General features: G+C 39.5%; 1 long non-coding RNA gene across 34 annotated transcripts in view; it reads left to right on the forward strand.

Moving 5' to 3' along the window:
* The first annotated feature begins 610 nt into the window (after positions 1-610).
* LOC147343064 (uncharacterized) overlaps positions 611-27,272 on the forward strand; it is a 163,791-nt gene continuing 137,129 nt past the window's right edge. For 2 of the 34 annotated variants that reach the window (XR_015156946.1, XR_015156954.1), the window contains exons 1-2: positions 828-2,579; positions 2,681-2,779. This is a non-coding gene — a long non-coding RNA (uncharacterized LOC147343064). Of the gene's footprint in view, positions 2,780-3,029; positions 3,481-7,850; positions 8,288-27,272 lie in introns of those variants that run through there. The other 32 variants (XR_015156939.1, XR_015156936.1, XR_015156941.1 and 29 more) reach the window with 28 other exon arrangements.

Raw genomic sequence — 27,272 nt, forward strand, 5'->3', positions numbered from 1 at the left:
TGTCTTCTCCAAAGGATTATGTGCTTCCATGGAAAAAAAATAGACACCCACGAGTTTAAATATTTTCCCTTCTGAAGAATGAAAGACAAAGAGATGCAACAGACACCGTCTAGTATATTTATAACTAAAAACCTCTCTTAAGACTCCTGTTTTTGTGTCAGATTTAAAGGCACATTTTCATACTGTGTGTTGGTGGGTGTGTATGCATTTTGATGGGCTAACCCTTCTGGTGAACTTTGAATGTGTGCTATTTTTTACAATCCTAGATAACTTACTTTTAGAAAGTGGAAAATTGTTTCTTTTATTTCCATGAGGTCCAATACTGGGCTTTCGATGCATTCAGTAGAGCTGGACCATAAAAATAATAAATGTGTGACAACATGAGTATAAATATAATAAATGTCATGCTTTCACATGGCAAATTGTCAATATCTATTGACATTTGTTCTTATGGCATCTATTAAGGCCACACCATATTTATTAACTCTGGTTTGATTATACCACTCCATTAACTTGGTAATTTCATTTTAGTTTAAGAGGATTTTAGCTGCAGAATTAAATTTTATGCACAAGCCCAGAAGTCCTTCGGCAGTGAACATTTCATATATATAAAATAAATAATTAATGAAGAAAAGCTGTTTGGGAGAAGCAGAAAACAACAGTATCAGGATCAGATAACTTTTTAATAACACACACTGAGATATTGCTCATGGAGATTATAATCACAAACTATGTCAGCTACGTTCATAGGCTTTTTAGTGAAATACTTTGAAGTAGAAATACCTATATCAGAGGGAAACATTACTTCAGTTAGAAAATAGGTATTAAACCCACCTTTCCAGTGTGAGCAATAAAGTGAAATGGAGCAGGACCACATTGTCTTTGCCACACCCCTTCCCACCATGCTTGCCTTTTGTCTGTGAAAAAACTTTAGCCAAATAGTAGTTTAGTCAGAAAAGTGAGAAAATGCAGAAACAAAGGAAAACAGTCAAAAGAGACCAAATAATAATAGTTTAGTCATTAAGCATAGTGGAGGAGCTTTAGTTCCTTCTCAAGGGCTATAGATAATATTCTCAGCCATATATTATGAGCTGTCTTATAGATACTGAGACCCCACGTGGAGAAGTTAACTACATGATGACCAAACTGTAGCCATGGCATATGCTATGCTTAATCCCTAAGTCGTGTCCAACTCTTTGCGACCCCATGGACTGTAGGCCTGCCAGGCTCCTCTGTCCAAGGGGATTCTTGAGGTAAGAATACTGGAGTGGGTTGCCATGCCCTCCTCTAGGGGATCTTCCAACCCATGGATGGAACCCAGGTCTCCTGCATTGCAGGCAGATTCTCTACGGTCTGACCACAATCCAAGAACTAGCCTCAAGAAATGAGAAAAAAGAAAAGAAAAGAAAAAAAAAAAACCCACCCTGGAACTGAAGTTTAACTATACTTAAAACAATCAAGATATACTCTGGTCAGACCACCGATGATGACTATCAGAGCTGATTGTGCTATTTCTGCATGTAGCCTCCTCCCTCTGTCTAAAAAGCTCTTGCCCCCTGAGTGTCTGCAGGGGTGGTATGGGGAGGGGAGTTTGCCTTTGGACAGGCATCCACCACCCCCCAACCCCCAGTTGCTGGCATCCAAAATAAAACAAAGATTTCTTTCCACTAAACTGTCTTCTTTAATGGCTTCCGAGTGGCACCAGCTGGACCCCAGTTTCAGTTACAAAAAGAAAATGCAAAGAAGTGTGAGGCTGAGTAAATTTGCTTTGTAACTAATTTTAAACATGATATTGCAGAAATTTGTTCCCAAACATGTTCCGCCTTCTGATAAATCTCACAAAAGTTGCCAAAAGATCACTTAAGAGAGACTACTGGTAGAAGACTTTGTAAGTGAGCAGGACCCTATGGGGCTTTCCCAGGGTAGACCCCTCCCGCATATCCTTTGCTTCTGGTCCTCCCTGAAGTACCTGAATAATAGCATCTGAAGAACATTTGAGTTGCTCTGAGTGAGTGAGTGAAAGTTGCTCAGTCCTGTCCGACTCTTTGCAACCCCACGGACTATTCAGTCCATGGAATTTTACAGAGCAGAATACTGGAGTAGGTAGCCTTTCCCTTCTCCAGGGAATCTTCCCAACCCAGGGATCAACCCAGGTCTCCCGCATTGCAGACAGATTCTTTCCAGCTGAGCCACCAGGGAAGCTTTACAGTTACCAAAACCCCCACCAAACGGGAGGAATTAACTACTTGACAGCGGGAGCACGTAGCCCTAGATCCTGAGGATTGATAATGTTAACACCTGTGACCCCGCCCTGTTACCTGGCCATCAACCAATCAGAGAGTTGCGCACGAGCTGATCGCGTACCTCCCCTCCCAGGGGAGGAAGGCCCTTTTCCCCTCCTCCCCCTGCAATTTGTCTTTAAAACTGTCTAGCTGTAAGTGTTCAGGTTTTTTGAGCTTTAGCAGTCCCAGACTCTTCCTCTTACAAGAAACTCTGCATTTTCCTTCAGGACAACCCAAGTCAAAAATTGGCTTTTCTTGAGAGACCCCAACTTTGGTTTGGTAATTTTGGCACCTGAGGTGGGCATGGTCCTGAAGGGACGTCCCCCGTGGCACATTCACCTTGGCTTATGGTGGCTCCCGGGGCCTGTGCAGCAGCTAACAGAGCGTCTTTTCCTCAGGGACAGCCCCCAGTGCTTGCCAAAACTCGGGCGTCCTTGGCCCACAGTGCTTTTGTGGTGAAGGCAACAAAATCGCTTTGGCTGCTTCAGACATCTTTGGTGAGTAACGGGGCTCACGTGTAACGACACTGTGGCAGAGTATTGATTGGAATTTTCTCTTTTGGACAGTCATTTTGGTTTCCTCTCTGACCAGTCATTGGTTAGGGATTCTCCCTTTTGGATCAAGCATGGCCATGTGGCTTCATCTCTGACTGATGGAGCATTGGTTGTAACTCACCACCACTGGTAACCTCTAGTTCTCTATATCTGAATCTGCTTCTTTTTTGTTATATTCACTAGTTTGTTGTAGTTTTCAGATTTGAAGTGAAGTGAAATGAAGTTGCTCAGCCGTGTCCGACTCTTTGTGACCCCATGGATAATGTCCTCCAATCCATCTGCTACTGCTGCTAAGTCGCTTCAGTCATGTCCCACTCTGTGAGACCCCATAGACGGCAGCCCACCAGGCTCCCCCGTCCCTAGGATTCTCAAGGCAAGAACACTGGAGTGGGTTGCCATTTCCTTCTCCAATGCATGAAAATGAAAAGTGAGAGTGAAGTCACTCAGTCGTGTCGGACTCTTAGTGACCCCATGGACTGCAGCCCACCAGGCTCCTCCATCCATGGGATTTTCCAGGCAAGAGTACTGGAGTGGGGTGCCATTGCCTTCTCCGCCAAATCCATCTATGTAGCTGCAAATAGCAAATTTTCATTTTTTATAGCTCCATTGCATGTATGTGTATATATATACACACATTCATAGCCACATCTATATCCATTCATCTGCTGATGGACACTTAAGTTGCCTCCGTATCTTGGCTGTTGTAAATAATGGTGCTGTGAACACCGAGGTGCATGTATCTTTGGAATTAATGTTTTGGGTATTTTGGGTATATACCCAGGAGTGAAATTTCTGGATCATATGTTAGCTTTCTTTTCAGTTTTTTGAGAAACCTTCACACTGTTTTCCACAGTGGTTGTACCAATTTACATTTTCACCAACAGTGTAGAAGGGTTCCCTTTTCTCCGCATCCTTGCCAACATTTGTTGTGTTCCTTTTGAGGATAGCCATTCTGACAGGTGTGAGGTGATAGCTCATTGTGGTTTTAATTTGCATTTCTCGGATTAGTGACGCTAAGCATCTTTTCATGTGCCTTTTGGTCACCTGCATTTTCTCTTTGGAAAAATGTCTATTCCATTCTTCAGCTCATTTTTTAGTCATGTGGTTAGTTTTTTTTTTTTTTATGTTGAGTTGTATGAGCTTTTTATATATGTTGGATATTAATCCCTTATTGGGCATATCATTAGCAAACATTTTACCCCAAGAAGGTTGTCTTTTCATTTTGTTACAGATCTCTTTTGCTGTGCAAAAGCTTTTAAGTTTAATTAGGTCCCATTTATTTATTTCGCTTTTATTTCCTTTAGGAGATGGGTTCAAAAAATATTGCTGCAATTTATGTAATTGAAGGGATCTGTATTTGCTTTTCAAGTTTTTTGTCACTTTGATTAAATGGATATATATTCAGTACCTTATGATGCAATTTGACCAAATGTTTTGAAAATTTTTGACACTTCTGACAAACTTGTTGCTTATTAAATACACCTTGCTATCTGCTGTGGCAATTGAGGAGGGTGAGGATTTAAAAGTCAAAATGGAGCAGCTATGGTTCAGACACCCTAGGTAAAACTAGACAGCCATTGTGGACACAATTTCAGATATGTTCACGGATGGCTGAGAGCTTGAATTTTCCAAACTGTTTAAGATTAAGGGACATTGCCAGGTGTTCTCAAAACAATATCTGCTAGCAGCTGCTGACTGCAGCCTTATTGTCTGAAGGTCTCCTCTTGTATCATGAAACCTTTCTCTCATAATAAATAAGACAATCTTAAGCTATAGTCTCCCAGCAGAAGTCAATAGATTCTTTAGATATGTAATACCCCTGGAGAAATTGAAACCCAAATAAATATAATAATTTTATAAGGTATTTGTAGATCTTAACTTATTGTCCTGGTTGCCATCTGGAATAGGCAGATTCCTTGGGGAAATACTATTAATACAAGGGTGCATTTTGACCATTTTCCTAATTGTAATGTGTCTACTAATTTTCAAATGTTTCTCTGGGTACTCTGACAAAAACCATCAAAAAGAGAGGTAATGTTTTCATAATACAAAATACTGATGCTAAGCTTCTTGGGACTCAAGAATTCTTTGAAATGAAAGTCAATGATTTTCTTTCCTCTAATCCTGAAAAATTGACTTTTGCCCCTATTCAGCAGGATGGACTCAGAGAGATCATTTCCCTTCTTTAGACAGGATGGAGAAGTAGCAAAGAATAGGAGGGAGTTTAACAGCAGGTCCCTCTGGGGCCTTCCTGGGACAGGCCCCTCTCCCATATCCTCTGCTTTAGCTCCACTCTGAAGTACTTAGATAACAGTACCTGGTGTACATTTCCTGAGATGTTTTACAGATGCTAAAACCCCCACCAAATGGAAGGAATGAAGTAGTTGATGACCATAAGCACCACCATCCCGAACCTACCAGAATCTAAGGGTTGTTAGATATTGTTACCTCCAGTTATGCTGCCCTGTTACCTCACCATCAACCAATCAGAACTGTGCATGAGCTGATCACACACCCTAGGATTCCCCTCCCTCACCTTGCCCTCAAAAATGCTTTGCTGAAACCCATCAGGAAGAGTTTGGGCTCTTTAAGCATTAGCTGTTCTGGACTCCTGGTTTGGGGCACTGCAGTAAATGCTGCACTTTCCTTCCCCACAAACCAGGGTCAGTAGATTGACTTTACTGTACACAGGCAAGCAGACCCAGGTACTGGTTCTATAACAGCTTTTCTAGTTTGTAGTCAGTCTCACCTGTGTATTATAAAAACTATTAGTCTTATTACTGTGTTATTTTAGCTACTATCTATTAACAAATCATAGACTACACTGGAGTCTGACCTTTCAGTTCTCACTAATTTGTTTAATTTATTGTCCTCTCTGAAGGCACTTAGAACTCCAAAATAATGTTTTAAAAGCCTTGAAAACAAATGAGTAAACACATGTTCTGCTTAACCATTTTTGTCTGACCAAAGCTCTTTGGATGTGCTCAACACTTCTTCAGTTCAGTTCAGTCGCTCAGTCCTGTCCAACTCTTTGCAACCCCGTGAATCACAGCACCCCAGGCCTCTCTGTCCATCACCAACTCCTGGAATTCACTCAAACTCATGTCCATTGAGTCAGTGATGCCATCCAGCCATCTCATCCTCTGTTGTCCCCTTTTCCTCCTGCCCCCAATCCCTCCCAGCATCAGAGTCTTTTCCAATGAGTCAGCTCTTCGCATGAGGTGGCCAAAGTACTGGAGTTTCAGCTTCAGCATCAGTCCTTCCAATGCACACCCAGGACTGATCTCCTTTAGGATGGACTGGTTGGATCTCCTTGCAGTCCAAGGGACTCTCAAGAGTCTTCTCCAACACCACAGTTCAAAAGCATCAATTCTTTGGCGCTCAGCTTTCTTTACAGTCCAACTCTCACATCCATACATGACCACTGTGGATACAAATATGATCAGTTAAATAAATGAACAATTTCATTGGGATCAGAAAGCTTTAGCAGAAACTATTAATTTTTATAAGCATTAACTGACAAAAATCTAGGTATTTGACATAATCTATGTGCCTGTAGAGCACTGCCACCCTGTTAACATCAGGACTAAAGAATCAGGCAATTCAGATAAAAATTGTAGCATATGGCGAGTCTTTACAATGGTGGGAAGATAGGCCAAAAATTATGTTTGTAAATTTCTGAAATGATTTCCAGAAATGCATAACAGGCTAAGTGCTTTATACAGTATGTATTGTTAGCAGGTGTGAGTACTTTATGTCTTACACACAATACTGACATTTTACTCCTTTATACTCTTTAAGGGAACAAGCAGCATAATTGGAATTCCTTTGAGAATGATTTGTTAGTTATTTTGGACCTTTATAGGGAGTAAATGGTAAATAAGAGCTGAGTTTTTGGACATTAGTATCTATTGGTTGAGCAGATTATACTGTAAATTTTAAAAAGGAAGGGCAATTTAGGCAATGATGCTAACAGCTGCACAGTTATTGTGTAATAGTGGCCCACCTGGGCTGGATTGTGAATTGCAAAACAAAGCTTAATGCTTTCAATTTTGCGATGTCTTTAGCTACAAGGGAAGCTCTCAGCTAAGCAAAATGTAGAGCCACTGTCAGACCATCCCTCTGCCAAATTACTACTGCACTGAAAAATGACTAGTGATATCACTTGGTGAGGTCATCACGGCCGAGTTCTCACAAAGTTTCCATCATTCCTGATCCCAATTTTACAGCTCCATAAATTATTTTTGGTAATAAAGTATTTTCTCTTCCTTCATTATATTAATTTTTGGTAGTCTGTTTTTTCATTTTAGTTTTTAATTGGAGTACAGTTGCTTTACAGTGTTGTTTTCTGCTGTACACCAATGTAAATCAGGTATATGTACACATATATCCCCTCATCTATATTTTTTAAGCCTATTCAGCCTGTTTCTTAAACACATAAAGTCTTCTCCCATCTTCATCATGAACAGTGCAATAGGTGCACAATCTAGGCAGTGAGTTACATGCTGTGATTTATAGATGGAATTTGCAATTGTTATAAACATAAAGGAATGTTCTTATGAGCTAAACTCAGCAAAAGTAAGCCTTCTTGTACTTAAAATTTTACCACCATGTAGTGTGATTGATCTGGAGAAGGCAATGGCACCCCACTCCAGTACTCTTGCCTGGAAAATCCCATGGATGGAGCAGCCTGGTAGGCTGCAGTCCATGGGGTCACTAAGAGTCAGACACGACTGAGCGACTTCACTTTCACTTTTCACTTTCATGCATTGGAGAAGGAAATGGCAACCCACTCCAGTGTTCTTGCCTGGAGAATCCCAGGGACAGGGGAGCCTGGTGGGCTGCCGTCTATGGGGTTGCACAGAGTGGGACACAACTGAAGCGACTTAGCAGCAGCAGCAGCAGCAGCAGTGTTATCGATCAGCTTTCTGTAACTTAAAGAAAACAAGTATATTCTACATCTCCATCAGGGCCCCAACTTTGCATTTCTCTAATTTTTCTCTTTACTTTCTAGCATTGAGGAGACTAACAGAGGCTCTAGAAACATGAGCTCTTAGAAAAAGGAGTTGAGACATCAGGAAACCATGTGGTCTTGCTGTGAATCATCACTAATAGAAGCCAAAGAAAAGTTGGGCATTATATCAAGCATTGTTTTCTTTCCAGGTTTTGCTAAATCTGGCTAAGTTTTATAAACACTAGGGGAAGCTCAGAGTTCTGTATCGTATTCCTAGATCTTTCATATGAGCCTGAGAAGTCACTTAAGTTTACAGATGTGTTTAAGATGGATCTTAAACCACTTTTCAAAATATATCACCAAAGAAAAGTGTTCATTTGGATGCTCTCTTCACACATACCTAGACAAAAGCACGGAAGCTGTTATATTTTGATGCAAAGAGTAATTCACGTTTTTCATAAAGCCAAATGGCTGCCTGAGTAAATCTGTTAATCAGTTTTTCTCTTTGCTTGTTTTCTTTCACTAATGTGGTTTCCATTAGACATTTCAATTCTGTTTCATTGCTGCTAAGCATCTGTTTTAAAATACAGTCAAAAATTGATACTCCTGGTCCAATTCCAAGGGGCAAAATTAGCAGGAATAAGTAATCCTACAGCCTTAAGAAGAACCTTCTAAACCATGAAAAAAAAACTAATAAGTACTAAACTTTGAATAAAAGAGCCATAAATGAGTCTGGAAGCCTCATTTACATTGTAATGTGCATAGCAGCATGATGTCATTATCAATTAGTGTGAGTATTTTCTAACAGCCATCTATTCTGAGTATGGAGTTATTTAGTTTATGGTTATGATTGCGGTGTGTTTGTGTGTATGTTGGTATCAGCAATGTTCATGGAAAGTAGTAATATGGAAAAAATTGATGCCAACCATGAATCAATCCTACTTCATCTAATGTGATTTATGATGATAAGTGTTACCTCAATCTATACGTGTTGAATAGAATCATAAAATCTGGCTGTAATCTAAGCTTTCTACTGTATGAGATAAAGCAACAAATATGAATATATATATATATGTGTGTGTGTGTATGTGTGTGTGTATTTATGGGCTTCCAAGGTGGCTCAGTGGTAAAGAGTCCACCTGCCAAGGCAGTAGATGTGGATTCAATCGTGGGTCAGATCTCCTGAAGGAGGGCATGGCAACCCACTCCAATATTCTTGCCTGGAGAATCACATGAGGAGCTTGGTAGGCTACAGTCCATGGGGTTTCACAGAGTTGGACATGACTTAGTGACTGAACATATGCACATATACATTGGCAGTTTCACCACAATTTAGCTTTGTTTTCTTTTGAAGTTTGGAATACTATAGGTGTTGTCAGGACTTGTATTTTGTTCTCTGTGTTTTAGTGTCTCAGTCTCTCTGTTTAGATTTTAGGATTCCCTTTGCACTGGTTAGTGAAGTAGTGTCTGAGGTATGAGGTAAGACTAACCTCCTGAGTTTAGGGTTTGTTTTTAAAACTCCCAGTGTTCTGGGATAGTACAGGGCAGTCTGAATGGACATTGATGTTATGAGGAAGTGATCTTGATGAGAAGCTATGCTTCTTAGGCCCACTTCCTGGTTTTGGGCTCTCTTTAAAAATGTTACTTATTTATACTTCTTTCTGTGTATTATAAAACATTCCATTGATTCCATAAGTATGACTGTTGGTGGTATTATTATTAACCCTTCCTGTTTTTGCTGCATTTCCATATATTAATCAGTGATTATGAATTTTTTAATTTATGATTTCAGAACATAAATACCTAAGTTAATTGAGACTTATCAGTGACACATATCCAGATACTTCATATCTTTGTGGCAAGTATTTCTTAATAATAACTGTTTAAAAATATAAAGGGTTAACTGAGTAATGTATGGTGTTGTTGTTTAGTTGATAAATTTTGTCTGACTTTTTGTGACTCCGTGGACTGTAGCCCACCAGGCTCCTCTGTCCATGGAATTCTCCAGACAAGAATACTGGAGTGGTTTGCCATTTTTTTTCTCTAAAAGGATCTTCCCAACCTGGGGATTGAACCCACATCTCCTGCATTGCAGGAGGATTCTTTATTGCTGAGCCACCAGGGAAGCCCCAAGGTAATGTACACATTGTTTTTTTGTTTTTTTTTTTTTAATGGCTTAATGATGCTTGGTTTACCTGTGCAGTTAAGAAAAAATAGTAAAACAAAACAGCAAAAATAAGAAAACCCTGTTCCTGGACTCTCCTCTAATGAAGCATTTTTACTGGTCAGGCTGGTTTTCCTCTGGACAGTGGTATATATCCAGTCCTCTAGGCTCTCAGGCTAAGCTTTGGGACTTTGCTATGATCACACTGCAGTTTGATGATCTGTGTAATGTTCTGTGCCTCTGTTAATCACACAATGGAAGGATTCAACTGACTGAATCATTTGCTTTATTATGACTCCAGAACAGCACTGCTAGTTACTCCAGGAACTGCCTCATGGGAACTTTGTCAGAAGGAGTTATTCTGAGGCAGTCACTTTGTAAACACTTCCCTTCAGTTGCCTTATAAGTGGCATCAAGACATTCCTGCTACAACTCAGTTAAAAAAATATGACCCTTTGGATAAGTTTTCCTAGTGGAAGTCGTTAATGCTGAGTTTAATATCTTCATGGTATTATCATGCTAAGGTGCCAGGGTGGTAATTGAATGGGGCGATGTATGTGAGTCCTTTGGTACAGTGCCTGGTAGATGATGAGCACTCTGAACATGGTTAATATCCATCAATGATGCTGGTTATTGACCTTGTTCACATCATACATGAAGCCTCAATTGGGCATCCACCTAAATTGCTTTGTTTTGAAAACATGGCTGTGCTCCTCCTTTTATTTTTTTTCTAGCCCACAAATGTGTATCTTTAAAAAGGATATAAAACTCTTTCCCTTGATCTCATCCTCTCTCACTGTTTCCTAGACTTTGCTCCATTAGGCATCACCTCAGTCTCTCTTGCTCCACCATCCTCTTTCCTGCAATTTGCACTCTCAAGTTTCCCCCCAAATCCAGTCCATAAAACATGATACTTGTCCTTGATCTAAGCTTCTCTTTAGGCAGTTGACTTAGCTTGATTCTTTCCTTCATAGTCAATCTTTTAAAAAAGTTTTAAAATTTATCTTTAATTTTTTTTGAACTTTTCATTTTATATTGGGGTATAGCTGATTAACAATGCCATGATAGTCTCAGGTGAATAGCACAGGGACTCAGACATACATATGCACATACCCATTCTCCTCCAAACTCCCCTCCCATCCAGGCTGCCATATAAAATTAAGCAGAATTCCATGTGCTATACAGTAGGTCCTTGTTGGTTGTCCATTTTAAATACAGCAGTGTGTACATGTTCATCCCAAACTTCCTCACTAACCCTTCCTCCTATCTTTCCCCTCTTCCTATCTTTCCCCCAGGCAACAAGTTTGTTATCTATTTATTAATTTTTTTATGTGGGCCATTTTTAAAGTCTTTATTGAATTTGTTTCAACATTGTTTCTTTTTTATGGGTCTTTTTGCTGCAAGGCATGTGGTATCATAGCTTCCTGATCAAGGATAAATCCTTATCCCCTGCAGTGCAAGGTGAAATCTCAACCACTGAGCCACCAGGGAAGTCCCTAGAACCAAACTTCTTTAAAAAGTCATCTACTTGATGTCATCTCTCAACTCCATATATAATTTGAAAAACAATGATTGAAATGGCTGAACAAATACAGAGTGGCATGTCCAGCAAAATCGGGGATCAACTGCACATCGAGTGTTAAACAGAAAGAGTATGCTGTCTTTCAAAGTCAGACCCCCAGGATCTAAATTGTGAGCACAGGTTATAAGAAATAGTCTTATATACTTTGGGGGACGCCAAAAGAGGCAATGCCTAGTTTCTTTCTCCAAGCTGCTTATGAACTAGCTGTGGAGATGACCACATACATAAATAACAGAAAGAAAGGGAAGGCCCTTGAGTGGGAATAGAGGTAATGGCAAGACTAGAGTTGGGTCTAAAGGGTGGATCCAATGTGGCAAGGTTGAGGAGTTATAGCTCCAGGTGAGGAAATACTGGGCATCCCAGGTGGCTCTAGTGATGAAGAACCTGCATGCCAGTGCAGGAGATGAAAGCAAGGGTTTGATCCCTGTCCTGGAAAGATCCCCTGGAGGAGGACATGGAACCCATTCCTGTATTCTTGCCTGGAAAATCCCATGGACAAAGGAGCTTGGCAGGCTACGGTCCATAGGATCGCAGAGAGTCAGACATGACTAAAGTGACTTAGCATGCGCAAGGAAATACTGGGTTGGCCAAAAAGTTCATTTGGGTTTTTCCATAGCATCTAACAAACTTTTTGGCCAATCCAATGCTATGTAACTATGGTTAGTGATAGGAAAAGGTAAAATATGTTTGGTAGACAGACATAAACAATCTGTTTAGGAAAGAAAATTCTTATGGGAGAGTGGTGAAGTCAATGCAAAAATATTACCCAATATGCACTTTATTCAATAAATATGTTCCTGGAAAGTGGGAAGAAATAGGGACCAATGTATCTAGTTCTTTAGAAGTAATGACAGCTGGATCTATCATCAATGAATGAATGCTGGAGGATCAGTTCTCATAGTTTAAGTATGACCTTAGTGTAAATGAGGTAATTGCATTAATTCTTTCAGGCCTTTAGGTGATCTGTCAGTAACTGTGTAAATAATTAACTGGCACCTGCCATTTAATATATTAATAGTGGATATCCAATGCTACATTCAGTGCAGAATTGTGGGCCTCTTTAAAGCTGTTTTAACAAATATTTGAATGATTTTCATGTCAACATAATTTTTCCTATTGACCATTTCAATAAATATCTGTTATGTGGTACTCTGTGGGGCAAATTTAGTGGAGAATTATACCAAAGTTATAAATCACTAGAGATTTCACAGGTTCCTGCATCATTTTCAAATTCTTCAAAGTTCATTAAATTGATAAAAATAGAGCCATAAGGGGGTTCAATTAACTTAACTTTCCCAGGATGTAACTTACTCTTCAGAGCTGCATATCAGATTTTAAGTGGTTGGAGGTTCATTTAACAAATGACTTCTATATGCTAGTTAGGACCCAAGAGACTTGAGATTGTTCATGTGGCTTCCAGTCATCTACAGACTTCCTGTGCTTATTTATTGCTCTATGGCCATATTTTATTGATATACTATATGTCAATTTGTCAGTTTGGGTCATTCTGTGTAATGTTGCAAAATATTCCTGATTTTTTTTTCCCCTTCTGAAAGTCTGTGTTCCTCTAAAGAGCTTCTGTGTAATACCTACCCATCCATTAGTAATTTTGACAGTTAATGAAAGTGGGGGCTAGAGCTCTGGGGATGGAAGGTATAGACAGGTTTGCTGGTTTATATGCACACTGGTAGATGTCTTAGGAAGATGGAGTATTATTATTGAAAACCTTAGATCAGATCCTAATTCTGTGACTTGATTTTAGTTTTCCCCCTGAAAGGTCATCATCAAGAAGCAACTGTGACATATTTAGCCAACTCTGTCCCTTTGAAAGCAGTCAATCAGTGTAGAGTTTCCATTTAACATCTGAATTTGATCTAGAGCTCTTGAGCCAATTTGAAAAACAGTGTATTAAGATTAAAATAATAAGACAACATAGAATACTCATCTTCTTCCTAATTTTCCTATTGGAAATTCAAAATCATGAAGTTATTGGCAGGAAAATTCCCAGTGTTATAAGTAACATATTTTAAAGACCTGTACAAAGTAACACTGTATAACAGAATCAGCCAGCAGTTGGTTATAAAAATCAGAACTAGCTCAGTGTCATATACATGGAAGACCATCTTATTTTTCTTGATTGTATTATTCCATGGACTAATTTTTCTGAGGATTGAAATTGTTTAACCATGGTATAGAATCCTTTTAATAAAGTTATAAAAGGAATATCTACTTAATTATCTCTCAAAATAGATGAGTTCCATATTTAAAGACAAAACATGCAGTTGCTCCGACATTTTCCTCTGATGAGGCTTACCAGATTCTACACACTGGAAGGGAATCTAAGGATTATTCAGTTTACCAGGTCATTTGCAAGATGAGGGGACTGAGGTCCAGAGTAATCAACTCAGCTTCCTGCGACAAGGCCACATCTCTTCCTGGCACCATGCTGCCACTTGCTTCCTGGTATAAGACGCTGAAATTTCTCTGAGTTTCTACAACTTCATTATTTTTTTGTATTATTATTATTATTTTGCTGTGTTTTTGTATCATTTGATTCTTGGATTATTTTTCTTGTGAGTGAGGCATAGATGTCTAATAAGGATGCAAACTACCTTTTAAAAATTATTTATATATTTATTTATGGTTGTACCAAGTCTTCACTGTATGCAGACTTTCTCTAGTTTGGTGCGTGGGCTTCTCATTTCCACGGCTTCTTTTGTCGCACCTGAAGGGCTCTAGAGCACGTGTTCAGTACTTGTGGTGATCTTCCTGGACCAGGGATGGAACCTGTGTCCCGTGCATTGGCAGTGGATTCTTAACCCACTGGACCACCGTGGGAGTCCTACAAGCACTTTTAAACTTAAACTGTTTAGGCCACTGAAGTTAGGGTAAGTGATGGGTTCAGAGCATGAGCTTTTTTGTCTGACAGACATGGATTTAAGCTTTGCCTCTGCCACTGACTTGGTGACATTTGACAAATACCTTAACCTAAGCCTGTTTTGTCACAAGAAAAATAGCTTTTGTTTGTGTATGTGAACATGCCAAGTTGTCGATAAATATTGTTCTCATTATCATTCCGTAAATGCTTATTGGGCAGCTGAATCTAGGAAAGATGTCTGAGGCTATATTACTATCTCTAAATATATTTCTTACTCTGTATTATTGAAAAAGTGATAGTTTAGAGACAAAATTTGTCAACGTGTTCTATGTTGCTTGCCTGTAGTTTTCTAGATTTACAGACTTCATGACTTCATCTGTATTTTGCAGAAAAAAAGAACTGAAAAGGTATTTTACTGACTTGCTAGTGAGTTGAAGGTAGGTTAGAGTTCAAGTGAGGTTTTGATTCAGAGGGTTAAACAGTGTTATCAATGTTCCCATTTTCTTTCTGACTATCCTCTCTGCCTGCCAAAATGTTTGCTTCAACCAAGAAAGCCTCAGCTTTGGGGAACTGAAAGCATCTTAATTCATATTAAGTAATAAAAGAGAGAACATCTCCCTGGAAGTTCTCAAAGAAGAGGGTGGAAACTTAGTTCTTGAGAAATTCTCAGCAAAATATTGTTTAATTGACTCCTGCTGGACTCTGGTTATTATGTCAGAGATTGGACTTGCTGACTGGTTTTGGCCAGTCATCAACATGTCTGGTATTGGGGATGAGTCAGTTTCTCATCAGAAAATATTGCTGCTATATATGAAATCTAGAAAAATGGTGCAGATGAATCTATTGCAGACTAGGAATAGAGATGCAGACATTGAGAATTAACATGTGGACATGCTGGAGGAGGGGAGGGCGGGATAAATTGAGAGAGTAGCGTTGACATAGATACACTACCATGTGTAAAATAGATGGCTAGGAGGAAGCTTCTCTATAACACAGAGAACTCAGCTGGGTGCCCTGTGATGACTGGGTGGGATGGGGGGAGGCAAGAGAGAGGCTCAAGAGGAAGGGGATATATGTATACATATAGTGGATTCACTTTATTGTACAGCAGAAACTAATACAACAAGGCAATGCAATTGTACTCATATATATATATATATATATATAAATGTTGCTGTGTTGAGAGAATACTCAAAAGGAAATTAGAGTATAGTGACTAAGAAAAAAAGACAATGGATAATGGGAAGGCCAAAATGTCTACTACATCTCTCTGACCTAGTAGTATGTTCCAAGTTTGAGATACACTCTCAGAGGTAATCATGGGCCTTCATTGTATATCATCAAATTCTTTGCTTTTATACAGATAAATAATAGCTATGGATATAAGCATGTAAGCAAGGATATAGTTAAAGAATTTCACTTATTCAAAATTTCTCAATCTTCTCCCCAAGCAGTGACCTTTGGAAGAGTTTACTATTGTTGACTGGACAGGAGGTCTAGGTGAATTATATTAAATATAGCACATTGCAGAATCTCTGAAGAATGATATGTGAAACTTTGAAGTCAAAGACAAATAATTTGCTTTATTTTCTATTGAAAAGTAGCTGAATTTTCTATCAGAAAAAAATACTAAGCAAGATAGAAGTGAGACTGGAATGAATTCATTTGAATCATTTCAACCACAAAAGTAATTTCCACTTTTAGCAAATCATAACATTATCAACATTGTAACCCTTCTTGTTTCACACATTACTTAACAATATTAGTCAAGTTGGAAATTGTTTTCTGTTTCTATCAAGGAATTTAATGCTCTCAATTCTGACATCCTCTAAACACTATGGATCACACTGCATAAATGTCTGAGGATACAACATGTATCTAAGCTGCAGTAGACTAAAAATATTTATGGCTCCAAAGTAGTTTGCATCCCCATGGAGACTACACACCTCACTCACAGGGAAAATAAGCACAGAACCAAATGATGCCAAGAGCACAAAATGCTACAACCAGACAATCTCCGAGAGCTTTCAGAATAAGGAATCTGCCTGACTCTGAACTTCATGGTTTTTGAGTGCACCAGGTTCTCAGGATAGTGATTGAGAAGCCCAGAAGTCGGCAGTACTATGGGAAGTCTGTTAGGACCTGGAATCATGAATTCTTTGAGAATCGTGAAAACTACAAGTGCTAACACCAGAAAAACGTTCCTCCATCCAAAATTTCATGAACAATTTTGGGGTTTCGTGGACTCCCAAAAGTTCATTTTTATGTTTTAAAATTTTTATTGGAATATGGTTGACTTGTGTTAGTTTCAGTTGTATAGCAAAGTGAATTAGTTATACATACACATATTTAAAGCTCATTTTTAGACTCAAGCATATATACATATATATACATGCACATATATATGCATATGTACACACACACACACACATATATATTTTGTTCAGTCGCTCAGTCGTGTCCAACTGTTTGTGACCCCATGGACTGTAGCACACCAGGTTTCCCTGTGCTTCACTATTTCCTGGAGCTTGCTCAAACTCATGTCCATTGAGTTGGTGACGCCATCCAACCATATACACAGCATTTTTATCAGAATGCAAAAACTAAACCCTCCTTCCTTGAATTAAAATATATAATATCTAACTATTTAGAGGAAAAAAATGGGTTCATTATTCCTCAAAATATATGTCTAGTTCAGTTATTAAGGCTTAACATGTGAAGGAGTAAGAAATTTGGAGCATTACTGGATTCTTCCAATACCTTGTACATAATAGGTACAATGAATCTTACGTGAAGTAATGAAAAATCAGAATTCTGATGTAGCAGCTCAGTTCCAATGTCATAAAAGTAATACTAGGTGAATACTTACTAAAATAATTTTCCTTTATTTTGTCATGAACTATTAACTTCCTTACCACCTAATTTCCAGGCTTCTAAATAGGGTTTTTAAAAAACATATAAATTCATCAAAATATACCAAATTAAGTACCTGGCTACTTTCCTTCAATTCTTTCCCTTTTTAACTTCAGTGGAATGTTTTGCAAAATAAATATTATGCTGAGGGGTGTATTCTAATAGTTACACGAAGAATGTTCCTTACATTTTGCATTTTCAGGTCTATTTAATTCTGTCTTTTGATTTTTATAATCTCTAATAAGCTGTTTTCTAAAACTGGCATTCTCACTGGAGATGATCCAGCTTGTCGACTCAAATGACTGAAAGAACACGATTGGTCCCAACACAGAGCGAAACTCGGTGGAAAACTTGTAATGATTTGTAAACATTTTCACACTTATTATGATTCAGATATGGACGGTGGCCCAGAAAAGATGTAGATGTATTTTGATAGTCTCTGTAATTAGCTCAGCAATGTTTTTCTAAGTTATGATTTCATGCTGACTATTAGAAATTGCACATTGTTGAGATGCCACAGCCAAAGAAGGTACAGTATTATGTGGCAATAATTAAACACACTAAAGTAAATTTCAAACCGAGAAAACATAAATGTGGCATGAATACAGTTGAGAAGGAATATGGTCTTAAGTTTTATATACAATTCTAAGCATATAGTCCAATTTCATTTTGAACAAGCATTGCAAACTAGAGGATTGATGCCACAGCAGAGCAGGTGGACATGTTTGTTATGGGCATCAGTATGGAGATCAAGGAAACACGTCCAGGCCTAGGTTTTATACTACTGATGTCTTTTCACCCAGGATGTGTGACGGGCAGGACTGGCTATATAATTGGTGGGACCCAGTGTAGAATGAAAATGCAGTACTTCTTGATCAATATTCATTTGGAAAAAAAAAAATTCAAGATGGCAGCACAGTGTATCAACCAAGCACTGGGTCCTGTGCAGCTGCTGGCCCTGGTGATAGGGAAAGAAGGGAGTTGTAGAGATGCTTCTGAATGCTGTCTGTCTCAGTCTCAGCTCTTCCTGGGCTCTGAGGCGATGCTCAGACCAACCCAGGAAAATAGCCAGTGCTGTGTTTGGTGCAGGTTTTAAAAGCGATTGAGGTGACAAGGGTTGTTCATTCCTGAAATCCATCCTCTAGATAGGTTGTGAGGATTAATGAGTTAATATCAGAAATTGCTAGAGGGCAGATCTTCACTTGCCTAAAAGAGCATAAAATTTTTATTTTGCCTTTTATGCTTTCTGACAATCCCTTCAGTCTGCCACTAGGCTTTTAGTGGAGCGTGTGGAGAATTTAGGACAAGATGATGAATCTTACTCAAGGGCATCTTGATAGCTTTGCAAACTTAATACAATAATGTAGGTTCTGGGCCCCGTTTCATGGAGTAAATAAAGGCAGCCAAAACTTCAGATAAAATATGCTACAGCTCATTGGGTGTTATTATTTAGGAGGCAAATTATGGCAATGAGTCTTTTTATATATTAAAATCCCTTTTATGATTGCCTATCTTAATTTCATTTTGCTTGCATGCTCAGTCGCTTCATTTGTGTCCGACTCTTTGCAACCCAATGGACGGTAACCTGCCAGGCTCCTCTGTCCATAGGATTCTCCAGGCAAGAATACTGGAGTGGGTTGCCATTTCCTCCTCCAGGGGATCTTCCCAACCCAGGGATCAAACCCTCACCTCTTAAGTCTCCTGTATTGGCAAGCACATTCTTTACCACTAGCGCCACCTAGGAAGCCCCCTAGTTTTTTCAGCAACCCGAGTTATAGCACTGCCCTATTTAGTGTTTAAGGCTGTGTATTCTTTTAAACCAGAGAAGGCAATGGCACCCCACTCCAGTACTCTTGCCTGGAAAATCCCATGGACGGAGGGCCGGGTGGGCTGTAGTCCAGTGCAGAAAGAATTCACTTTGGCCCCTTAAAAAAATAAAAACAAAAACAAAAAAACCAGAGTGTACAACTTGAAACTGAAAAGCCCCAAATGAGAGCTGTTTTAAGAACTAGGACAGAAACAAAGTTGCAACCCCTTTTGCTTTCGCCCTCACTTCAGACCCCAGGGAGGTGGGTTCTTGCCCCACTGCCACAGCCTTGCACCTTGGTCAACTTCAGAGTCACTTGAGAACCTTAGTTCTTCCAAGTCACTAGAAGAAAGGTGCTAAGGGGGCATTTAACACTTGGACTCCAGCGCCTGAGCTAAAAAAGATAGGTTGATTCTTTATTCATTCATCTGTTGATGGACATCTAGGTTGCTTCATGTCCAAGCTATTGTAAATAGTGCTGCAATGAACGCTGGGTTACACGTGTCTTTTTCAAGTTTGGTTTCCAAGTATATGCTTACAAGTGGTATTTTTGGGTTGTATGGTAGTTTTATTCCTGGTTTTTAAAGGAATCTCCATACTGTCTTCCATAGTGGCTGTATATATAAAATAGATAGCCAATAGAAATTTGCTGTATGACTCAGGGAACTCAAACCAAGGCTCTGTAACTACCTAGAGGGTGGAAGGTGGGAGAGAGGTTCAGGAAGGAGGAGACATATGTACACCTATGGCTAATTCATGTTGATGTATGGTAGAAATGAAACCAATATTATAAAGCAATTATCCTTCAATTAAAAGTAAATAAATTTTTTTTAAAAAAATTAAGAAAAGGGAATGCAAGCTAGAGCGACAACAGCTGAAGATGGTAGCCGCCTTCAGCACTGATACTGGAAGCAGCTCTCTGCTTTCACTGCCTGCCTTATTACAGTGTGTATCAGTTAGTGAGTAGAAGTTAGGTGTTGGGAATGCGGTGATTCAGTGCCTACCTTCAAGGAGCTTTCCATCTGGAGGTGGAGATAAAGGTACCAAAAAATGCAGAAAACAAGAACATGGTAAAGGAGATGAGGAGGACAGAAAGAGGGAGATGAGGAAAGTTTATGGAGGGAGGCTGTCAGGGGTCAAACCTTGAGGTCTGTGGTAGGGAAAATGGGCCAAATAGAGAGGAATGGTGGCTGCATGAGGGGAAACAATTGAGGAACACCTAGCCTCTGCCCGAATGAAACCTTCCCATCAGTTTGTCTCCTGCAGTCTTCATGAACCCAAATGTGGTCAGCTTCATTTAGAAACAATAGATCTTATCTCAATACACACACACACATATGAGACATGGTTAAGATTCATGGAACAGCTAGATTATGTTCCATGAGATTATGGCATCCCTTCCTCAATATAATTCAAAATAAAATAACACATCACACAATACATTCACATATATGCTTTGTTAAATAGCTTATTTTCAGATTGTTTTATGGCTAAATCCCAGGTAAATTACTTGAAGGTGGACTTGTATCAAATTTGAGGGGCTATTGTTTGTTGCTCTTGTTCAGTCACTAAGTCATGTTCTACTCTTTGTGAGCCATGGCTCAAAAACTCATGGTGACTGCAGGACGCTGGGCTTCCCTGTCTCCCTGAGTTTGCTCGAACTCATGTCCGTTGAGTCGGTGATGCCATCCAACCATCTCATCCTCTGTCACCCTCTTCTTCTCCTGCTCTCACTGTTTCCCAGCTTCAGGGAAATGGGTTAGCTCTTCGCATCAGGTGGCCAAAGTATTGGAGCGTCATCATCAGTCCTTCCAATGAATACTCAGGGTTAATTTCCTTTAGGATTGACTGGTTTGATCTCGTTGCAGTCCAAGGAACTCTCAAGAATCTTCTCCAGCACCACAGTTGAAAAGCATCAATTCTTTGGTGCTCAGCCTTCTTTATGATCCAATTCTCACATCCATACATGACTGCTGGGAACAACCATAGCTTTGACTATACAGACCTTTGTTGGCAAGGTGGTGTCTTTGCTTTTTAATACACTGTCTAGGCTTGTCATAGCTTTTCTTCCAAGGAGCAAGCATCACCTTCTGCAGTGATTTTGGAGCCCACGAAAATAAAATCTGCCACTGTTTCCATTTTTTCCTCAACTCTTTGCCATGAAATGATAGGACCGGGTGCCATGATCTTAGTTTTTTGAACGTTGAGTTTTAAGACAGTTTTTTTTTTTCCACTTTCCTCCTTAATTATATGGAGGCCTGGTGCCAAGGTGACAGACCCAGTAAATGGCAGAGAAAGCATTCAAATTTAGGTGTGTCTGATGCCAAAGCCCAGGCTTTTTGATAATGTGGCTTTCCCAGTGAGCCATGCCTGAGATGCTTCCCAGTCCTGGGTGTGTGGGGCCCTATAGGTGGAGACAGAACCTCCATAAAGAGGCAGAAGGCTTCATAGAATGCTCTGAAATTTTGTCACAGGTTTTTAAGTGGCATAAATCTTCCCTATATGTATGGTACATTGTTATACAAGAAAAGAACACTGCAGAGAAATGTTCATAGCATAATCCCATTTTTCCCTAACAAAATGCTTTTATATGTATGTTTATAGACGTTGGTATATGTTTGCATAGGTACCTTGGGTACCTATCTGCCTGCTAATGTGAGAGACACAGGTTCAATCCATGAGTTGGGAAGATTCCCTAGAGAAGGAAATGGCAACCCACTCCATTCTTGCCTGGGAAATCCCATGGACGGAGGAGCCTGGCAGGCTACAGTCCATAGGGTCACAGAGAGTCAGATAAAACTTAGAGATTAAACAGCAGCTACAGCTTGAGTACTGAAAGGATTTTTTTTTTTTAAAGGAGGCAGAACACTTAAGTTATTCCTAGTATTAATATAATGTGAAGGGAACATACATAGTAGTAACACAGTCCATTCTACACCATTACCAACAATACAGAATTGGTGAATGTGTCAGGTAAGGTCACCAGATAATACATTCAAAGACAATGCTGATTTATTTAGGTGATGGGGCTGTGGGTAGTTTGGTCTAAGATTCCTTCCTATTGTTGTTTTAGTTTTTGCTCTAAGGTAAAACAATGAAACAAAGATTTCCCGAATCTGCTGGACTTAGTTGTGCCTGTAGGTTTACAGTCAACATTCACCTACCTTCTAGTCAGAGGTCGCAGCCCCAGACCGCTCAACTCCCTCTGTGCTTCCAGATGGGAAACAACCCATTCTGTTGCCCTGAGCCCCCAGGAAACAGTAAAAAACCTGCAGGTGCCCCCTGAAAGCTTGGGGAAGAGTAGTGTGCCCATTCTGTTGAAAGAGGTGGGGGGCATCTGTTTTGGAGTTTGCTATGTTGGAGGATGGTGAGCCCAGTATTTTTAGATCTTCCAGTTCTACTAGAAAAGCACAAAATCAGATTTGTATATGAACACTCTATTTTGAATGATTGGCATGATATCACATTTGAAAAGAGGCTATTCAAGTCATAATAGATGCATTTACAATCACATGTCATTGTGTCTTGTGGAGAAAGGCTAGTACAATATTTTGGGTCTAGTTCAGTATTTGGACAGGAGCTCAGGAAAGTTCAGGCCTATGGCTCTTGGGTGGAATACAACACTGTGTGGGTGTGGCTTAGGATGTGGGAATAGCACATCCAGAGAATCAAAAAGTCGCACATTGGAGAGGAAGGGTGGCTGTGGTCCCATCAAAAGCCCTCAATGAAAAAAAAAAAAAAAAAAAAGCCCTCAATGATAACTTTTACTGATTTCTACATTTTTTTGAGTGTCTATCTTCCCCTGCTATTTATTCTCTTAGATCAGTTGTTCAAATTGAACTACGGAGCTCAGAGAGTGACAGGGTAACCTCAGTAAGGAATGAAGACATTCCTTCTCCCACCTTAACCATATACACACACAAATCCCACACATTCCAAACATGTAGAAACATGGAGTATTGTTTTGCTCTTTTTATTTCTTGAGAGTTTGGGCATGGGAATGAACTGAATATTGCCATGCGTCATTGCATGTTCTGAATTCCAGCATAATTCAAACACCTCCCACGAAGATTTGTCATTCTCCCTCTAGGCAGGACTGGTCTTAAAGTGTTCTTGACATATGAACACCTGTGGTATTCATTAAGCCCTCCTGGAAATAAGATCTCCTTTAAAATACTCAGAAAGTATCTCTCTTAAAGAACAAAGTTCTGTATCTCCATCAAAAACATGAAGGTACAGCTTTTACTCTGCTCTACCTGAAAGGGTAAGAAAAGTAGGTTAGCATGTAGGGAGTGGAATTAAGTCCATGCCAGCAAGTGTTCAAGAAGTAAACCTTATATAGCTCATGACTTACATCAGCAAAACCCTCCTCTCCACTCTGTGCTTTCAGAAAAGGGGCACACGAATTCTGGAACATCATACCCTAATAATTTTTTAAAGACTGCTGCAAACTACTGCTTTTAAACATTGAAATATTAAGAATTGTTCTGTACCCAAAACAGATCATCTTATTTTAGAAAGTGCTTTTTCACTAACTATCACAACATTCTTTTGCAAGGAGCTGGCTAAAAGAGAGTCAAGTTTTTTTTTTTTTTTGCATTGCAAGTCTGTCTCCTCTGTTCTAGTTCAAGCCAATAACTCATTTTATGCAGTCACAGACCAAGAATTTTGAAATTTCGAAGCCATCACTGGAAATAGCATATTCTCCATGATCCTAAAGACACATTTCTTGATAACACATTGATTACTATATCCCTAAATGGGTATTTCTGGTACATTGTCTGTCTAGCAGGCATATATTCCCACCTATTTGTCTGGGTAATTTCTGGCTCCAGAAGAACATATGGGCCATATTCACAACTTCTAACCATTTTCAGTGTTTATCTTTATTCCATCAAATTTCTTCAGAGTTTTTTTTTCTATTTCCCTTCTGTCTCTTTATCTCTTCATTTTTCTTGAATGTGCTGACTAGTAATTTGTTTTTGTAAAGCTCCAGTTTTAAAGTTGGTGGGATAGGCAAGCTCAGAAATCCACAGGCAGAAGTTTTCATTCTTGCTCTGTCATTATTTAACGTTTACAATTTGTATAAGTCATTTAGCGCACTCCTGCTTTCTATTCCCCATTTAGCAAATGCAATGAGGGCCGTTTCCTTCTATCAACTTAGCTAAAATATAGTGGCAATGAATAATGCACATGAATTACTTTGAGAGTCTTTGGAAAAATCTGAGTTCTTGACCCTACTCTGCCAATAGTCTATTTGATGCCTGTGCAAGTCACTTTGATTATTCTTTGCTTTGGTTTCTGCATCTGAACAATATGAGTCATACTTTCTTCCTCTACCTATTTCACAGAGATGTCTGTATCTCAGAAGGCAACTGTGATACTTTGAAAAGACAAACAGTACTAAGAATTTAGGGCAGTATGGCCTAGCTTCTGGAATAGAAATAACAATAGTAGTGAGTAATAACAGTTATCAGTGACCTACCTGTGCCTTGCATTAATTACATGATCTCATAATCTTTTAACTGTCAATGCAACGTGGGTATGCTGTGCTGTGTGCTCAGCCGCTTCAGTCATGCTCAACTCTTTGTGACCCTATGGACTTTAGCCAGCTCGGCTCTGTCCATAGGATTCTCCAGGCAAGAATACTGGAGTGGATTGCCATGCCCTCCTCTAGGGGATTTTCTCGACCCAGGGATTGAACTTGGGTCTCCTGCATTGCAGGTGGATTCTTTACTGCTGAGCCACCAGGGAAGCCCATTGTGGGTATACTTATTTTTACATGTACATCAGGAAACTAAGATTTGGTGTGTGACTAATTTATGGTCAACAAATTAGTAAGAGGCAAAACCAGAATCTGAACCTAATTTGTGAGTCTCTGTGTAGTTTTTGTACCTTAAAAGTGATGGTTATTCATTTATTTATATTCATTATTATTTATCTACATTCATGCTTGCACAGTTAGCTTTTGTTTTAAAATTTTTGGAATACATAGCAATTGAATCTAAACTACTGAATGTTACCTGGTCATGCATTAAAGAAGATGTAAACTTCAGATACTGTTTTAGGGGGACTTCCCTCATTGTCCAGTGGTTAAGAATTCATCTTCCAATGTAGGAATGGTTAGGGAACTAAGACCCCGCATGCTGTGGTGCAACTAAGCTCTCAGGCCATAATTACTGAGCCTGTGCACTGCAGTGAGGATCTTGTGTGCTGCAACTAATACCTGATGGAACCAAATGAAAAGTTAATAAATATTTTTTAAAAGAAATGGCTTTAGGGAGCTGAATATGGCTTCTAATGAAGATTTAAATATGGATGCCACAAGGGAATGCAGGCTATATCTAATCTGTCATTGACAGAAAGCAGATCATTAGCTGCTGGGGGCCAGGCTTAGTTGGGGGTTAGCTTGGGAAGGGCACAAGGGAATCTTGGGGGTGATGGCAGTGCTCTAGGTTTTAATTGTGGGGGTGGTTACAAGGTGCATTCATTTATCAAAACTCTCTATATTTAAAATGGGAACATTTTTCTACACATAAGTTACTGTACATAAACTACTAAAGTCTCAATAGATTTGACTTTTTAAAATACAGGTACCATCATTTCCGTGCTGTCTGATTGGACAAATTATTTAATTGATCTCAGTCTCATGCTCTTTCTGTAAAAGTAGGACTACCTGTTGTACTGCCTGCAACATGTTTTTGTTGTTCAGTCACTGCTGTATCTGACTCTTTGCAACCCCACAAACTGCAGCATGCCAGGATTCCCTCTCCTTTACTATCTCACAAAGTTTGCTCAAACTCATGTCCATTGAGTTGATGATGCCATCCAACCATCTCATCCCCTGTCACCCCTTCTCCTCCTGCCCTCAATCTTTCCCAGCATCTGGGTCTTTCCAGTGAGTCGACTCTTCCAGCATGTTGGAGAGCATTAAATAAGAGAATCTGTACAAAAAGCTTACCATCTACTTGTCCAGAGTAACCACTCAACACATTATTATTCCACAAAAATACATGCCAGACAGTGTCCTTCTAGGTGGTAATGACTGTGAGAAGGATCACCCTTTCCCTGAGTGGTCCCTGTGAGGAATATCATTTCAGATGACACCTTGCTAATGTCAAGGAAACAGCCTTGGGACGTTTTGGACTCGAGTATTCCAGGCACAGAGGACAGCACAGTTCCCTCGAAGGAACCGAGGGCTGGGGAGACAGCTAAGATGTGACTTTGGAAAACTGAACAGCAGGGTAACTCCTCTGTCCTTTGGGAAGACCCTGGAGGAAATTGAGTATGAGATGAGGTGTTCTGATTCACAGTTAAAACAATGTCTTTGACTTCTATTTAAAGTCTGGATTCTCAAGGGGTAAGAGAAGCTATAGGGTCACAAGGTGAGAAAGAGTGGGGCTTGGACTCTGATGCTGGAATTAGAAATGGTGAAACCCAGTCAGCTTTGGGATCGATTTTGGAGCAGAGAACACAGAATTGCCAACAGTTTGGATGTAGCAAGGAATAGAGAAATCGTTTTTTTGGCTTGATATTTAATTATAATTATTTTTTTCTGAGAAGCCATTTGGTGAGCTGTTAGGTATTATATCATAAAGGGTTTCTGGGTTGACTATGGATATTAAAGTGTTTGTGTCCTAAGTGCTAGCTTGGGATCAAATTCTTGTCTCTTAAGTCTTAAGCTGTTTTATCTGGTAATGAAATGGTTGTGCTGGAATCATTTCTGAAATCAACATGGCATTTGTGCCTGCCTGCCTGTGTGTGAATGCACACATGTGAACGTGTGTGTGTGTGTGTGTGTAATATGTTCTTGAGGCTGCCGACTTCTGGTAGCAGAAGGGAATTCAGAACCAGTCCCAAAGCAGCCTGTTGCTCACATCACTTGGACTGTCTTACACTTCGCATAATCTTTGTGACTTTGCTCAGGTGTGATTCTCTCATTACTGTGTTCTGCTTCTAAAAGAACTAGAAATCCTGTAGTCTTCCTCAGGATCTCTGGAGTGGCAAGTGAGAAAATGTCTGGGAGACATTTAGAGTTTCTTTTCACAGTTTAGATTTCAAAGCTTAACATCCTTTTGGTGGAAAGGCTCAATGTCAACATCACATTAGTTGGTTAGCGGAGTTTTTCTCTTCCACCT

The sequence above is a fragment of the Bos grunniens genome, chromosome 28 (genome assembly GCF_055505025.1).
Source record: "Bos grunniens cultivar Pamir isolate PY7600 chromosome 28, Bosgru_T2T1.0, whole genome shotgun sequence".
Lineage (NCBI taxonomy): Eukaryota > Metazoa > Chordata > Mammalia > Artiodactyla > Bovidae > Bos > Bos grunniens.